Raw genomic sequence first — 18,795 nt, 5'->3', positions numbered from 1 at the left:
GAAAAGAAATCCCAACCCCAGACCTATTTCCAGATTCATCTCCATCTTACCATTTCGTGTGCCACTGTCTTTAGGCACATCTTCAGCATATCTTCAGCCTCTTACATAGCTGTTAAAGTGCCCCAAGATTTCCAGGTTTGATATTTTAGATTATACTACCTTGGAGGCAGGGACTATGTCTCCTCTTTCTTCCTGCAAGTGGTAAGCACAAAATGCTACTGTTGCGACAGCACAACAACTAAAGTAATTTTAATTTTAAAATGTACCTCTCTGTTGTTTTGAACTCAAGGATACAAGTATATCTATAAACACACAATGTGGACCCAGTAAATAGAAATAATGGATGTGAAAATGTGAAGGAGAGAAAAGGGGGGAAAAAAACAGCGAAAAACGGGGAAAAACAGAGAAACAGAAGCCTACTTTGTCTGTTTCTCCTGTCTGCTTTCAGACAGGAGAACATCTGCCTTTTGAAGTAGGCCTTCTTGCTCTGTATAATTTATCAGTCTGCAGTCATCAGGAAAGTTGACATTTTTCACCCAGAAGTATTAATCTTTTTGAAGAGACTGACCGTGAGCAAAATATTTTTTCTCTGGACACAGAAAGCTAATTTTGCTCAGGACAGATATTTCTGCCCCAAATCACAGTGACATAAATGTCAGTTTCTAAAAGTTTTACAGATTTTACATCACCAAGTTCACCAGACCAAAATACGTGGCTGCTATATCACAACTTCTCAGGACTTTATTATGCTGTATCCCAGCCCAAGTGATGACTGTTAAATGTATTACACTTATTCGTACACCTATGAAATAAAAGTCTCGATGAAAGTTGTATTGCATGTGCAATGAAATGGAAAAAAAAGAACAAGAGTAGGGAGCTTTTTCTTTTTGTCTTGCAAAACATCTATCATTTTCTTAGGTACTAGCACTGCTCTTTCAGTATCTTTGAACAGCTTGAACTATTCATCATAAAGGTGAATTTGCTAAAAACCATCAGCTGTTTAAAAATGTTAAGTCATAAAGTGGGTGGGCACGGAGCTTACAACGAGTCCATTGTTCTGCTCTGAACACTGTCACTCTGAGCCAGGAACAAAACTGAGAGCTGGACAAAGAGGAGGTCCAGCCATCTAGTGGTGAATTACGCTGATGTGCAGCCTCCTGAAGTCTGCCTTCCATGGGCAGGGGCTCACGAGAAAGGGACATTTCACCTAACTCTTCCCAAATTTTGATAAGTGCAGGACTGGGAAGCAGTGAGACAACTAGGGAGCAAGCTAAAGTGCATAGGACCCTGCAGCTAAACTGGGAGAAGGGTTGGCAGAAGAAGTAACCATGTCAAACACAAGGTCAGTGTTTGCTAGGTTGACAAGGAAGAGCCTGCAGTCCGCGTTCTACACGTGTTCTACAGTTGCCTGCTTACAGTGCTTATTCAGACAGTCTTTTTTTCAGAATATATCTGTGTCCTTGTGAGCTGGCGCTTACCACCCTGCTTGCACATGTACAGCGGTTTTCAGGGAAAAATGTGGGCAGTTTTCCACAGTTCCGTAGCAGAGAACAGCGTGTCCAGAAGATATGCACAACAGAATGGCGCAGTACCCTCAGGTCCCGCTTCACACAAGGAAATGAGAGGTGTAAGCCAAATTGTCAGAACAGGAACAAGAATGATGCAATCAAACAGCTACACAAAGAAAGCCATATGCTTAGTCCTAGCTAGAATAAAACACCAAATTTATTGAGTGAACTGTTTTATATTGTTTATATGGTTACAAACTAATAGAAAAAGCTTAATCTTGGCAAGGCCTGAAGAGACATCAAAATAGTAAACCATGAAATACTTCAAGGAAAGAATAAAAAAAATATACGAGTATGCCTGAATACTTCTCGGTATTCAGCCCAGTATGCCAGAGCTCCCATTCCAAAAGTGATCTCAGTGCTTAGAAGCCCATGTCTCCCTGAAAGCTGTCAGATGGCTAGTGTGCTAGCTGTCAGGCCTAGTATGCAACTTCCTTAGGCACAGACAAAAGGTATCCACTGGGATAGCCTAAGCAGCCTGGACATTAAATGACCATTAGTTTCAACATGAATTGAACCTCAGTAAAAACATAAAGCCAGTTATTTGTTTACCCAACTATAGATGTAAGTGTTTTACTTAAAACAATAAAGATGAAAGATACCACCTCTCTTACATAATGAGAAGTAATTGATTTCCATCTATGTTTCTTAACTTATGGAGTAACAGCATCATATTAAATTCCCTATTGCTACGTTTTACTCCAAGCTGTTTTGACTGCTACTGAACTATTTTGAAATATAATGTTTTGTCCAAAGCATATCCCATTCTTGGCTTACATACACATGAAACTGCATTGCAGGTTGTACTCAGCTACAAAACACCGGGCAAAGTACAGTCACGGTTATACCAGGCATAGCCAGGTAAACGTGAAATAATTCTGCAAAACTCCAAACAGTTACTTTGTGCTGTGAGAATTTTTGTAATGGAAAACAAAGGTTAATTCTAAGTAGTTACTGCAGCATGAACTGATTTTAGCAGGCACATTTGTTCTTTATCAGAAAACACAGTACTGGAGGGAGTACAGAGGATAATGCTTCCCTTAGGTAGAGGATATCCGAAGTCAGCTCAGTCAGTGTTACTTGCTGACAGCCACTAGCATAGAAAAGAAATACAGCTGTTTCCTACTAAAGTGATATCAGCTACTATATCTCAAACTATCACTTATACTTGCATGATGTTTCTATTACCTGCAGTGGAGAGCTAAAAAAGCAGGGGGGACACATCTGGTTGCTACTTCGAAGTGGTATTTGCCATTGATTCTCCCACCAAACACTGGAAAGTAGATAAGGATGCAAATTCATCATAAATATTTTGTCAGATTTCTGTTCTAAGGAGTGGTTGGCCATGGAGAGGTTGAATCTCCCAATGAGAAATTATGCTCATATTTCATCTGGTCTTTACTAAACATGCTGTCTCACCTGGCTAACAGGAGAAATTAACTGCCAAGTGCCTGCAACGCTGTGTTCCTCGGTGGGATGGCTGCCTCATGCCATCTGGCTCTGCCCCTCTCATTTCGCTGATGGATCACACCTGATACTTTTGTTGAATCCCACACCACAACACTTTCAGAGCTGCCTGAAACCACAGACCTTAGAAGAAAAACAAGCAGAAAAGCTGTGCTTTTTACTTCTCTGGTTTACCCATTGGGAAGCTGAGGCAATGGGTAGGCTTTAATGGACTTTCGTACAGCACCTCAGTAAATCAGTGGCCAGCTTTGCTGCCTGTTCCTGTACTCAGCAGTCAGTAAGAAGCTAGGGCACAATGTTAGACATAAGCATCCTGCTTCAAAATCTCTCAGTCTGCTTTTCCTTTTTTCCAGGTAAACAGGGCCTCATCTTTGGTATGGAGTAGTATCCAAATCTGCATTCCTCTGCCATACGTTTTGGATATTCATTGAAACAGGGTTATTTTTTAAAGACTTGAAACTGGAATTTAAAAGCTGGTAACTTCAGAGAAAGGAGCCAGGAAGGAGCGCAACAGAGAAAGGATCAATGTTTTTGGGCAGAAAATATGGAAACAACACCTCCTTCAATTTGTAAATCACCCATTGGGGTCAGGGTGGGGTGGTCTGGCAACGAGTATAAATGTACACAATCCTGCAGCCATTTGGGGCTGTCTGCATTCAGAGTATCACTGCTGTCTTACTTTCTGCTGCTCTGCAGGTTGCCTGCTGTGCTCTGCAAACACACTCCTCTCCTGTGGTTATTTTTGAAGCAGCTCCTTAAAACAGATGTCCTCATATGTGTCTCTTCTGCTACATAAATAACAGTTTGCCTCATGCTCCTGCCATTCTTTTGAACTAAATTTAAAAAAAGAAAAAAGGAGGGGGGAAGAAGAGTACCCCTTCCCACTGGTGATTTGTGTTGTAGCTTTCATGGCACTGTCGCTCCAGGGCATGTGTTGCCTTTGTGCCCTTCTTAGGGTGAGCTACAAAGGTTTTTTCTTTCTGGCCTTTTTCCTTGCCCTTCCCAGCATTCTTCCCTCTTTAGCCCCTTTCCAACTTCTCTCCTACTTCTTCTGCAACTTCTGGAAGCACTGCAAACACCTTAAGTCTCATAGAAACTTCCTCTTGAGTAATACTGGCAAGGAAGGATCCACGCGTACCAATTACAATTTGTCTTCCTGCAGCTAGCAGTACCATTGCTTGCCACACAGGCATGCCTGTTTGGGGCATCCCAGACTCTTCCCTTGGCAGGAATTGTCTTCTTCAAGTCTTTGTCCTTGACTTCTCTTGGCAATACTAACATAAGTATATTCCTAAAGAGGCAAACTGAATGTGCTAGCTAGCAAATGGGCTATCTTGAGATGCATGGATGCTGATGTGCTCCTGTGAACCTAATGGAACCAAACCAGTAACACCAACAAGAACCAGCCGATCACATAACTGGAAAGATCTGAACAAAACTACTATGTTTCCTCTTGGTCTCTCTTTAGAAACCAAATCTGGCACCCTGTTGCCAGCTCTCAAAGGATCCGCTCTGCTCTCCCACAACACGGCAAGACCCAACTTGGACTTCTGGCTTCCAAAGAACATGCAGAGAGCAGCCTTAGCTCCAAGATTATGTAACTTTTAAACATTTATTTTTAGGTGTTGAATCTAGGGGAATTAGCCAAGCAATCAATCAGCCTGTCTGTTCCAATGATTAAAGTATGTGCAGAGCTGTAGAAAAACATATGAAATAAAATATCCGTTATAGAATATTTGGCCTAAATATCTGATATCTTTTATGCATACAGGGACTGCTTCTGCTAGCCTTGCTCACAGAGTAGCCAGGAAGTATCCTTACGGGTCTAAAGAGATCTGATCAATAAAGTACTTTTAATGAGCACAGGAAGCAAGCACAAATCAGCAGAGGTAAAGACAGAGGAATTACATAGGCCTACGAACTTTGAGCCCACACGTGAAATCCCAGCTCCAAGCAGATCAATAGGAATTTTGCAATTTTGGCTGGGAGTGGAGAGGTTTTACCACACAGCTTATTGGGAAACACATTCCCACCAAAGTACAAAACCAATCTGCAGAGCCAAGGTCTTAGAGAATATTCTCCTCTGCAGTCAAGACCCTATGTACAATCACCAATTACACCGCTGGAAGCTAAAACAAGAGAGTTTAGTCTATAAAATGTAATATCTCTGAGACAGTCCTGGTGGTGAAATACCATTTCTGAATGGCTGTTGTAATGCTATTGTTTGCATGGCATCTGAAATGCCAAACAAGGTTTCAACAATTGTTAGAGCCGCTCAGTTATATTTGCCTCTTTCTAGGTGACTGAATAATTGTCTTCTACTACTCTCTGCCTGATGTCTCTGAGAGCAAGGTCCTACAATTTTGGCTATCTGCAGTAGATTTGTTGCTGGTGGCACAGGGATTATAAACAGACCATGATGCAGTGACAGGGTTTAAATTGGACTCATAAGGTTCAGAAATTCTTTTTCTATCTTTTTTTTTTTTTAAACCATTTTGTCTCTTTCTCTTAACAGCTGTGCTCCCTCTAACGCTAGGAAAGGAAAATAGCCTTCTACTATTCAGTGCTGTCTAGAGGAGATTTAAAGATGCTTCACACACAGACAGGCCTTCCTGTGGAGTTTTTTTAGCCTTATGTTACATCTCCCAGCGTGTCTTGGGCAACAGAAGAAACTGAGAATGTGAGCATTGCCCGCTAGGCACAGCTTTGTGCTATGCTGTAAACTATTACACAGTTGCTGTTTTAATATGGAAAATGGATCTCGGTTTTGATTTCGCAAGGAGGTCATTGGCCCAGCCACTCAATGGTGGGAAAAGGAAAACTAACTGCTACTCTGACAAAAAAAAAAAAAAAAAAACAAAAAAAAAAAACACCAAAAAACCCAAAACCACAAACCACAGGAAAAAAAAAAAAACTAAATCCAAACGCAGCGTGACATGAGCCTGGAGATACACACTAAAGTTACACTACTGGGTTCCAGATAGTACATTGTTAAAAAGACACCCTTACCCCACACCCAAACACAAAACCATAATAAACCCATTTAATTAAAGGAGACAAAGTAAGATCAAACATCTTCACCCCTACAGAGCAGCTGCGTTGGGGCACACACAGTCTCCAGCCTTCTTTTGCTGGCACTGATACAAACATGGTTACACAGAGCTAAAAGGATGTGCTGACAAAGGGTCAGGTCACGTAACAAGAACGTGTTTCCTCTTCATGGGCTTGCAGGGTAAGGGTGAGCTCATAGTGCAGGCCTTCAGAAGGACTGAGAAACATTCAGTCTAGCTGTGGTACAGCATCCTCCATCAGAAACATTGAAGCTCCTAGCACTTTAGCGGAGGAGCAAAGGAAAGCAAGGCAGTGAAGGCCTCTTGACACCCTTACCCACTGCAATGGGCAGAGGCTTAAAATCCCCTACATACCTGCTTCAATTACAATTCAAGATAAATAGCTTGCTGTCAGTGCGGTATAGGAAAGGTGAGGAGAGCACCAACAGGACATTCTCTTTAAGGGAATAGGTTGAGGATGGCAGAGAGAAGTGCAGGACACCTGCTGTTTCTCGTCCTCCACCAGCTCTAGGACATGCTTTCCATTCCTATCAGCATGACACCTCTACCTCCCTCCCACCACGGCCCAGACTTCACCTCTCCCATACAGCCATCCTGGCAGCTGGGACAGTAAAACTCATCCTGGGTGAACATGACACTATGTCTCTGGCAATGGAAAGAGCTTGCTTCAAGTCGTTTCTCTCTTCACCCTGCCACAAAAGCCAGAGCCGCCTCCTCCATACGCCTTCTGAGCCCTACTGCCACCATCTGAGAGAAAAAAAAACAAACAACAAACTAGCGCTGTTTTAGTTAATTTTGAACCAGTGAAAGCTGATTATTGCTTATCCAGTCAAATTGCTAAGCAATTTATTTAGCCTGATCTCTAAATACAAAGGGAAAAGTATGTATGTTTTCCTTTATATAGCAAAGAAGAGTAGACTAGGATGAGAATCTCTTTAGGAGTTACGAATCAGAGGACTTGATTAGAGCTGCCCAGTTTGATCCTTTTTCATTCAAACTACTGTTGCAGCCAGGAGCTGAAATTTTGCTTCCCTAAAGCTCTCAGCACAGCATGGTCAGCTGTGTGCTATCAACACTCCTGTCCTGCAGGCTCACACACACATGGAAAAAAAAATATTCCTGCATGTCAGAAGCGGTAAGTTTAAAAAGCAGCAGCAGCTTACAAAAAAAATCATGGAAACTTAGGTGTCCGTGACAGCTGGAACAAAGGTTTAGCAATACATGTCATGCTGACTGCATCAAATGATGGGCAACAGATGTACTTTGACACCAAATCCTCTTTCTTCACATTTAGGTGTATTAACTGTTCGAGTAAGGGCTTCCTCCCACATACTTATTTTCTATGTCCCTTAATGCATGGCATTCTGCCACCCAGACAGCAAAATACATTCACCACCTTCTTCAGGTCACAGAACAACTCCAGCCATGCTTGAAGCTAAGCAGTCTCCCAGCTGTCACCACTTGAGTCTCACATCAGTTGAAGCTGATTTAAAGGCAGCAGACAACAAATTCACATCAAGTAAAACTGATCCATTCCTTCCACATAAATTACACAGGGAAAGGTGAGAGTAGGCAAGAGCAGTCCACAGATCTTGTAAAAGAATTTGGTGTGAGGAGCAGAACTGTACCAAAAGGAAAGCAATGCAAGGATGCTTCTATGTTCCCCACGTTCCCTGGAAACAGGGGAAGGTAGCAGCTTCATCTGCAACCATTACTTACCTTGTCCCTCTGGCAATAGAGCCAGAGAGAAAAGAGCAATACCTGCACTCTGGTTCCCCTTCTCTCTTTCTGCAGATGGAAAATACTCAGTTTTTTAGACTGCTTTTATACCTTCCCCTGCTTCATCACAGCAAATATTTGCAGGACACACAGCATTTCTCTGTTTGACCTGTCTCCTCCATAGGTCCAGATCCTCCCTTCAGCCTCGTCTGCTTTGTGGTCACAGAATCACACAGAATGGTTCAGGTTAGAAGGGACCTTAAAGATCATCTAGTTCCAACCCCCCTGCCCTGGTCAGAGACATCTCTGGGAGGAGGAAGGTGTTGCTCTCCTTACCTCCCTGCAGTGGTGAAACCTGGCAGGTTTAACCTAAAGCCAGAGCTCCTCTGTTGCTTTTCTTCTCAGGGTTTTCATTATAGGTGCAAATCAGATAAACTTGGCTCACCTGTACAAGGTTGAATGATAGTCTTAAAATACTTGAGTACCTTCAAATTTGATCTACAATACAATTTTTAAATAGCATGAGTACTAGCAAAATGGCACCGGCATGACCTCATAGGTCTATATAATCCCTAAATGAAAAAGCTTATATTAATCCTGCAAGGCTTAAAATCAGTCTCTGAAACAGATTGAACAGAGTTAATGGAACCAGCAGCTCCATGGATCCAGCTGCTCTCAGTCTTGATGCCTCATACTAGGGGTGGACACCTCTTTTAGTACAGGCAAGATCTATATGAGTAACCCTTTCATAAGCAACACCCAGTTCAGTATTGTTTATTTTGGTGCAGAGCCATGGAGAGTTTCCTGCAGGCTTGCAAACCAAAGCAGTGATTGTGAAGACAATGAAATAATAAGCATCTGGGACTTGATAACATACAGTGACAGTAAAAAAAAATAATCCAGATGGGTGCCGTCATCAGTAGCAAGATGTTATAAATGTTCTTAAGTTTGTAAGTGCTTTTCTTTAAGGGTAGTCGTATGCCAGAACAGTCTTAGTCTACCACTGAGAGCCTCGCTCCCCTACAGACATCAACATCTCCTAATTGCCTTCAGTGTAGCTGCTTTATCATTATCAGAAGGGCCCACAAAATTGTTTGCAGAGCAGCAGGCTGGTCGGGTTATCTGTCAGCCTTAAAGCTGTCTCTTTCTGACAAATACCACATGTTCTGCTCTAGTAAGGGGCTACCCCTTACTTGGAACGGTAATACAAGCTGAGTAGTAAATAAAGCTAAAGTCAGATCCAATTAATATATCCAAAGGGAAGTCTGGTAGTGTCAGGCAGTCAGGTGAGTTTGAAACCTGGACTTCCACAAAATAATACTGACAGCAGCTGCAGATCAGATCCATTATCTGCTGTACGGCTCCAGACTGGAAGGAGCCACATGCACTGTAAAAGTGGGCTTTGTCCTTGGTTGTGAGAAAAGGTGTGATCTTAGCTTATATCATCTCAGACAAGGTAACTAATGCAAGGTAGATGAGAGAGCAAGCCAGCTGTAGTTTTAACAAGAGCTAACAGGATGAAACAACTGATTGGCACCATGCAGTGCTTAGTCCAGTGTGACTCATACCAAAAGTGCAAAAAGCTCTATCCTTTCTAGGATATGAATTATCACACGCTAATAGCATCTTTTTTTTCCCCAACCAAATGTGTATCCGTAAAGTCAGAGGACAGGAAACACATCCTTCCCCTCTTGGGTAAACCCACCTAAAGACACGGAACATCCGTCGCTATGGAACTTTTTCATGGAGCCATTTCCTATGGCAGATGTACGTTTGCAGAAGGCCATGCTGTGACAGATACCACCAACAATTGCTTGGGGAGGGGGAAACAATACTTCTGTCTTGTGATTTCATGTCCCTTCCTTTTCCATTGGCATGTCAGAGTTTTAACCTGACTGGTTGCAAGAAGAAAATAAGCTCATCCATTCACAGTACAACTCACGTTTAAGAAGTAGATTATGTGTCCCCAGTGTCCCTTAGCAGCAACGGCAACTTCCTGTGCAAGAATGCCTAATCACATTTAGGGAAAATTATAGAGCAACAACAAGCCATGCACTTTGGACACAATCCCTGAAGTCAATGAAAATTTGTTTACACCCTCAGTGATATCTGACAGCAAAGGAACGGTTCAGATTGTTTTAATAAGATGTTATGCACCGAGTCAAGAAGCCAAAGCCCTACTTACAATACCAGAAATCTAAGGATCAGAAGCCAAATCCTTTTCTCTGTTGTCAGCTCGGAGGCTAGCACAGCAGGTTCAGCAACAAGCACGACTGAGGACCAGTAGTACCTGCAGGACTTTCTCAGGCTTTCGTCCTTGCTCAAAAAGATGCCCCATTCCACTTTGACCCTTCGTTAAAGCTAACCGGGCTGAGCTGTCAGCATGAGTCAGCAGCAGCCACATCCAGTTTTCACATTTAGCTTTTGAATATTATGCTCACAGTGTAACGCTACATTACAGGTCTCTCTTAAGAAACTTTATCTACGATAAAGACACTAAACACAGCCCATGCATTACATCTAGGTACATAAAACAAATACGGTTACTTCAATTAAATTTGAGAACTGAAATAAAAATGCAAACTTGGTGTGTCTATAAATCTTACATTCTGCCCTCCCCCACGTTTTTTCAAAGGAAAGTAGCTTGTAGCTGGAATTTGCTGTTATTTGAGCTTGTCTTCTATCACTTCTTGAAAGATTTGTATCCCCTTACTCTTGGAATGTAAAAAAATTGTATTAAAAAAGCTATTAGGTGGAATGGCTGGTATTTTTGTAAGCTTAAGAAAAGTTTTAATAATAGATTACAGTAAAGATGTGTGAAAGTTAATTTTATGGAGGCAAGATGAGATACTAATTAAACTTCCCTTATTGATAAAACTTGTGCACAAATAAAGCACAATTGGTTTTGGAAGTATTTCTATCTTCAACTAAATTTGTCTAGGAAGGAGTTAAGTTTTATTTCAGGAGGCAACATGATACCTCAAAGTCTGATAAGACATTTCTTTGGCAGAGAAAAATTAACAGTTCTACATTGGAGAGTTGTAGCAATTACACCAGGGTGAGGCTTTTACTCCTTTGCAGACACAGACTCTCTCAAACACGGAAGTTTTATGCATCTGAAATTAAGGCTCCAGTAACGGATTATCTAAAAAGTAAAACTATGAGAAAGTGTGTGTGTGTGTTTGGGGGGGGTGTGTGTGTACATATTAGTATTTATATTAACAGTTCTTACTTCCTTTTTTGCAAGCTTCCCCATGAATTAATTTATTCTAGAACAATCAAAGAAAAGAAAAAAAGACCCTTCCCCTCAAGCAGATCCAATTTTTACTCCTGTGAATTCACACTTTTGCTACATTTCCAGGCCTGCCATTCTGTCATCTGGGACACACAAGATGTTCATTGGTGATGTAAAGAGTAAGCAGAAAAGAAAAAAAAATAATCAGGACAACCTCAAACATTTCTCTCTCTTCAGCCTATCTTCATATAGCACAAAGCTGTTAAAACAGGACACAGCTGACAGCATTTATTCCTTTGAAGGTCAGCTTTAAAAGAAAGAGCTACTGTAGCTAACTCAAAAGACTGTGGAGCATTTTTTATGGAGGAGGCAGCCTGAGCTCTGGAAAAAGGCAGCATGAAGACACAGGCATGTTCTCACCTGGGGAGCCGCCCCCATGGAAAGACACCTCATGCTTCCAATCAAACCTGCCCTGCACCAGAGCCCTGCCGGTCAGGTCGGTGCAGTTCCTGGGCTGCAGAGCCCAAAGAGAGGTGAACATCTAAAGCTCCCTTGCCATGGCAGAAAAAGATGAGTTTATGTGATGAGTCATCTCTCTCCCAGTACCTCTTCTGTTTGACAACAGTGTCGAGCCAGCTAATGCTGACTTCCTATGGCAAAATGCCTGACATGAAGAAATTAAGCTGGCTTTGTTTATGGCTGTTTCATTTATTAGGTCACAAGGTTCCTGAAGTAATCAAGAACCCATGGGGCTGTTTGAAAATAGCAAACACAACAGGCACAACACAGGAGCGAAAGTTCCTTTGCAAGTACACACCATTTGAATTTGCTTATTTTTAACTGAAAGAGGACTTAGAGAGGCAGGAAAGTGAAAAACACACTATGGACAGCTCTGCCAAGTGAAATCCAGACTTAATGATCCAGCTATTACCAGGGTTAAAAAACATGGCTTGCATTTGAAACAAACCTGGTCCTCTTTATGAGGTGAGGTGGGCAGCTGGTACTATTTTGGAAAAGTGTTGCTAATTATCAGAAATAGTTGCTTCTTCTAATTCAAAATCTGATTTTCTGCTTCTGTAATTCTAGACTTTTTAAGGCACAGTCTGCAAAATTGCAAGACTTCTATTTACATACAGCAACTGTAGGGTTTGCATTGCCCTAGATGGGAGAAATTAAGTTGTTAACCAGATTTCCAGTATGCAGCAGCTGAACAACCTAACAGAAGGGAGATGCAAACTAAGCTGTAAAGAGGATTGTTCGAAAGCACAGTTAAAAAAAAAAATCTAAAGCAAAGATTAGTATCCCCACCTTCTTTTGTGAAGTGGTAGTTCTGTCATGTCTGCCACCAGATTGAATTGGAAGGGGAGGCTCCATCTGAGACAGGTTTGTTTGCGGGAAGCTACTACGTAGGATGATACAGATGGAACTGCCTTCTTGCAAGGCATGTCTACACTGGAAATTCAATTGCCATAAGAACATCTAAGACCAATACTATAAATTCATTCAGAAATGGACTCACTAAATTCATGGAGATGGATCAATCAGTAGCTATTAAACACGATGGTCTAGGTGCAGGTTTTTTTACCAAAAATTGACAAGGTGTACCAGAAGAAAAATCACACTAAAGAACTTTCATTTCCTAAGCTGTTTTCTAATCTTCTGTTATTAACCACTGTTGGAAACAGGACACAAAGTTAGGTCAATATTTTAACCAAGTCAGTAGATAGGAGGACACCTTTGCTGTCAGCACCAAGTTTAAAATAAGCATGGTCAAGTATGCACTATGTGCCAAAGGCAGGCAAAGGGCAGAGCTCCCAGCTCCCAAGTGAGCCAGAAAAACAATTTTCTGCATGAAATGCTCTAAGTAATAAAGTATCTTTTTTGTAGCTCTACTAGCAGTAACAAAACCCCTGTGTTTGAGGGATTTTTTGTTTTTTAAACTGTCTCCAAAGAATAAACAGGCCCTGGATTTCACGACATGAAGAAAAGTTAAGTGTATCCCCTTTTTAATGACATTTTAGTCTACAGAACATGAGTTTAATGAGAGAAAATTCCTTTCAGCTCAGTCCAGTGTTATAGTTACACACAGTTCATTTTTTTTCTAGTTATACCATAACCCATAGTAATAGACAACAATTAACCATATGAAAAAAAAATCATGTTTTTGTCTTCCTGAAGGAAGAGCAACAGTCACATCAAACCGAACGCTGAAAACTGCTATCAACACTTTCAAAAATGTCTACCGTTGTTTAAGTGTTACCTTTCTAATCAGGACAGCTACAGAGAACTGCTGCAACTATGGCATTTCCTGCTTTGGACTGTGGCAAGGCACAAGGACATTTTCAGCTATTTCCCTCCTGCACATCAGATAAAAGAAACATGCTCTCTACAGGGCTCATTGCAAAAGCCACCTCATGCCACATCCCCCTGCAGCTGAAGTCTATTGATTTTTCCGAATGTGTCCTTCTTGCTGGGGCAGATATGAAAAGCTATACAGGAAAACACAGTGAAGGTTTTATGTGAGCCTAAACACATGACAGATAAACACAATACCAACTGTCGGGAACAGGCAAGGCACTGTTGGTTTCTACTGTGCTTCGCCTGTGCTTTTTAGTGGAGTTCCATTTGGGACGTGCTGTCTACTGCTGTAGTGCAGAATGTCTACCTCCACGTGTGTTTACCACTTGAAGTTTTCTACCTTACTATTTTATTTCTGCTTGAGGGCAGATGATGGCTGGAAGCCAGCACCTGGAAAATGTGCTTTTGCAAGTATTTGAATTAGCATCCAATCATTTCAGCCAGGAAGGAGGTGGGAACAGGCCCGGCTGTTAAGCCTTTCCAGAGCATATCTGGAAATGATACACACACCTGGTGAAGCTCTCAAACACTCCTGGGTGCGTGACCCGCAGCCTGCTGCAGGGAAATAAGACAGCCACGTTCCCTCAGCAGCTCAGCCCTGCTGTGTGCAGGGAAGGGAGGATGCCCAAAAGCCGGGGATGGCACCGGAGTCAGAGAGGGAGCGTGCAGCCCAGCTGGGCTGGAGTTGTTCTAACCTGTGCTGCTGGCCTACCATCACCCTGAAGGAGCACATCGTCCTGCTTGATCTTCCTAATATCTGCTAGTTTTGTGCCACTGCAGAGTTCCTTTATCCAGGGCAAAATTCTTAACCACACATTCCTATCCCTGCCCCTTTTTATAGCCTCTGCAGTAAAATCTAGACCACAACAGACTGTCCCCATGTTGCTTAATGATAAAGCACCAAAAAATTGGCTGAAAGGAAAAAAAAAACTCAACAGGCTAAGTTTTTTAAGCCACCGACGACTGTCTTCTGCACGGGCAACAATGTGGTAAGAACAGAAGAGACTAAATGAACTTGAAGCCACAGGGCTGAAATTACTGGAAAACAAGAGCTCAGTTATCAGTGTTCACTGATATTTACCAAAAAAAAATAAATCACTAGGTCTCAATAAATGACTGTAACAAAATGTTTAAGTAGTAGCTTATCTGAATTGCTTCCCCTTCTACCAGATCTCAAACTCAATTGAATTGTCCCTCTGTAAAGTATCACAAGGACACAGATAGAAGACAGGTAGAGAAGCCCACGGATTGCATTTTCTACCCCAGCAGTCCCCACGAAGACGTGAAGACCTGAATGGATTTAGGCAGACCATCAGGAAGTCACAGAAACTTGTTTTTCTCTGCCTTTCCCACTTTCATGTCACCCCGCAGCCATCTGTTAACACCCAAGGAGCATGTTGGACTAATGCTTAGGCAGGCTCTGTCCAGAGAGCAAAACCCTTTTCTGTTCTGGTTGAGCACTGATGTTTACACAGGGACTTCACCGCACAGAACTGCAAGCTCATTTCCCCCCACCCCCCAACCCCCATTTAGTTTTCTGCAGTTAAAAGGCCTTTACAGTCAGTTGTCTCAAGCTCAAGGGAGAGCTCAGACTACAACCTGGAAAATATTAACTGCCCTGTCCAACAAAACCGTTTCACAAAGGCCAGTTCCTGTCAGCTTTAGTAAGGGGGCAGCATGGGACGAATTAGAAAAGCCTGAAACATTGCATTAAGGCAAGCAACTGATAAAACTGTTTCATGCACAATAGCGACCTCACAGAGCAGCTGCTCTAGCAGAAGGATTTGATGCCGATTGAGGATGAGTTGTAAAACTTGTTCAATCTCTATCATGTCTTATTTCAGGTTCAGAATCTGCCCAAGGCCCAGGGAAATGCTTTGGCTCAGCTGCCTTCAATTTGCCTTCCTCACCATCATTAATACTTGTTTCCTCACTGGAACGAATGTAGGGATGGTACTTGCTTGCTGAATACTCTGGCACAAAAGCTACAGTGAGTCATCCATCCCCTAATGCCATTACAAGGCATGGAGCAGCTCACACATGCTGTGCCTCTGAGACGTTTTGAAACTCTACGTCCAGTTTTTATTGCTTACAAGCCCAGCAGCTGTATTTTAAGTAAGCAGAAGACTACCTAAAGAGAAAGCGCACGGCCAAGGCAGCTGGGAAGAGCCCGGCGCTTGAGGCACTCTGGCTGGCACGAACACGCTCCCCTCGTGCAAGACAGCGCTGTGCTGCTGCCCAGCTCACGCAAGAAGATCTATTGCTACCTTAGCAAAACTGTGCCAATTGTAAAAGCACAGCTCATACCAGCCTCTGAAAGGTGCAGAGCAAGGTATGAAATGCTTCCTTGAAAGGTTAACATTCTGAGGTATTTAGACTGAAATCTATAGAAAGGAGGAATTATAATGTTTAGGACAAAACCTACAGATATTAATAGTATTTTGGGTTGATCCTTAGGTCCACCAGGAGCTGTTCCACTGCCAAACCTACTAATTTGAATAGTATGTTGGGTTGATCTCTTAGATCCAGCAGGAGCTGTTCCACTGCCCCAGCAGCTCAGTCACTGCTGAGTAATAGTTTCACTGCCCTTTGGCACACTCCTGCGAGCCTCCTCTTCCTTCTGCTGGCCACCTCCCTAACAAGATATTCACGGGCACAACTGAAAGGCTATCATAACTACGCGCATTCGCCATTTTAATGTCAGAGCTCAATTTTTGGGAAAAAAAATCCTAAGCTGAATAGATGCACCAGGCAGCTAGGAATCTCTCTTCCTTTCCAAGCAAGCTAGCCCAGCCCACAGGTAGGTGCATTAACCAACATGCTGTTCAAGTACCATTCGAACATGGGTGATTCTGCCCCTCTGCTCCGCTCTCATGAGACCCCACCTGGAGTACTGTGTCCAGCTCTGGAGCCCTCAGCACAAGAAGGACATGGATCTGTTGGAGCAGGTCCAGAGGAGGGTCACAAAGATGATCAGAGGGCTGGAGCACCTCTCCTATGAGGACAGGCTGAGAGAGTTGCAGCGGTTCAGCCTGGAGAGGAGAAGGCTCCAGGGAGACCTTATAGCGACCTTCCAGTACCTGAAGGGGGCCTACAGGAAAGCTGGGGAGGGGCTGTTTGCAAGGGCGTGTAGCGATAGGCTGAGGGGCAATGGTTTTAAACTAGAGCAGGGGAGGTTTAGATTAGACATCAGGAAGAAATTCTTTACAATGAGGGTGGTGAGACACTGGAACAGGTTGCCCAGAGAGGTGGTGGAGGCCCCCCCCTATATTCAAGGCCAGGCTTGATGAGGCTCTGAGCAACCTGATCTAGTTGAAGATGTCCCTGCTGACTGCAGGGGGTTTGGACTAGATGACCTTTAAAGGTCCCTTCCAACCCAACACATTCTATGATTCTATTCTATTTTAGTGCTCTGGGTGTTGCCAATACAATTATCGTTGAGCACAACTCAACACTGCTGGGGAAATCCTTAGAAACTGACAGAAAGTAGGCAAAAATAAAGCCTCTCAAAAGTGACACAACATGGGGAAGAAACCATGGTTTTTAAGCCCTGAGTATACTCAAGCGTAGTTAAGTGCCTGTACAAACCTCCCTAAACTCCAAGGCCAGCACTGCAAGGCACAGCAGCCGGGAACGGGACAGCCAGCAAACGATCTCACAGAAAACAGCTCACATTGCCCAAGCATTTTATTCCCTTCCCAACACAGGCCAGTTCCCCTGTAAACTCCAGTCACTGCTTCCTTTAGGGGACAGGAAGGCAGACCTAGGTTATAGTTAAAACTTACCTATATTATAATGAAGGTATATACACTACAACACTTCAGAAAAACCAAGTCTCTGTTGTTGAAACCTGGAGAAACTTCTTATAAAAAAGACAAGGAGCAGGACAGAGTTTCCTCAAGGTAACTTTACTAGAGATGACCCTAAACCGTACACTTCAGTCAATTAAGATGCAGCCTCAAGAGCGTAAATGAAGAAAGGCTGTTGGGGTTATGTTCAGTTCAGAATTAATCACGTTCTGGCAGAACACCGAGAATTTCACATGAATACTCAGCCGGGATTGTATCACAATATGAAAAACCACACAAGTGACAAGGGCAGTGCAATAATATCAGGCGCACCAGGAGCGTGTTTTTTTACACGCAAGTACAGTTGGAGGAGAGGACCCCAGAGTGTAGAAGTGAAAACCTCATCTCAATCCTGGAGCTCACTGAAGATAACTGATAGCACCCATAGCGAAAGCTTACCCAACGCAAGCAGCGTCCAGCTGCTGAGGGCTGTGCCTTAGGGTACCCCCTCACAGGGAGACAGACCCCCACTGCACACACGGCTGCACAACTGCCAAGGGGTGCCTGAACAGCATCGCACCCACGAGGAAACAATGGCCAAGGAAAAGTATCAAAAACGTGAGAAAAATCCAACTCTTCCTTTTTCATCATTTTCACACAACCATGAAAGAACCGTCTGCTACTTAAGAGATCATCTATATCCAAACAGGATTTTTTCTTTTTTTTTTTTTTTGCAGTACATTCCTACAACAATTCACTGCTGTTGCAGCTTATGACTACTCTGCACCACTACGACAAACCTCCAAAACATTGGTAAACGCCCAGTTTAATGAAGGTAAATCAAGACAAATCCATATGACCTAAAGTCACATTTTCAAACTTTAGAGAAGGTTAATTTGAGGATATGGGGCTACTTTTGCAATAGTTAAAGGAATACCAGTTCCTTTCAAAGGGAACTGACCTTAAAATTACACTGATTTCAGCTACACCTGTTGGTGCTTGAATCTCACTTTCGATTTTTATTTCTCCCCAAAATACCTTTGAACAATCCTCAAGCCCTGAGAGGGGCCTTTATCTGCCCTTTATCCCCTCACCCCCACCCCCCAGTTTGTGCATACAAGGAAGATACACCTCTATTGATAAATTCAGACTAACGAGGCCTTTTAAGCTTTTTTTTTTTTTACCCAATCTGGAATGTATCTGTCCCCAGATGGCAGCCTGCAGATTTTTCTCCCATGCCTCTGAGGAATCAACTAAAGGATGAATTTTGCAGGTCCAGGGAAACTTTGAAGCAGCATCTCCACCTCTGGAAGCCAGTAGTCACCATTTCCTCCACTACGCAGGAGCACTCCCTTTTCAAACGCACGAGATGAACTGAGGCCGCGTAGGTGAATCAGTTTACAGCAGAGTCAAATAGCAGATAGAGCAGATACTTGTATCCCCAGTATTAAGTGTCCAGCTGTGCAATTATAAACCTACAGAGACAGTTTCTTTCTGCCCTTAAAGCCCATAATGGACAACACACAGACTGAAACCCCTCCTGCAGGTTCAATGTATGCCTCCAGCTGATTAACATCAATGGGGTGGTA

This window comes from Chroicocephalus ridibundus, chromosome 5 (assembly GCF_963924245.1).
Source record: "Chroicocephalus ridibundus chromosome 5, bChrRid1.1, whole genome shotgun sequence".
Classification (NCBI taxonomy): Eukaryota; Metazoa; Chordata; class Aves; order Charadriiformes; family Laridae; genus Chroicocephalus; species Chroicocephalus ridibundus.
Note: the sequence above shows the minus strand (reverse complement) of the source record.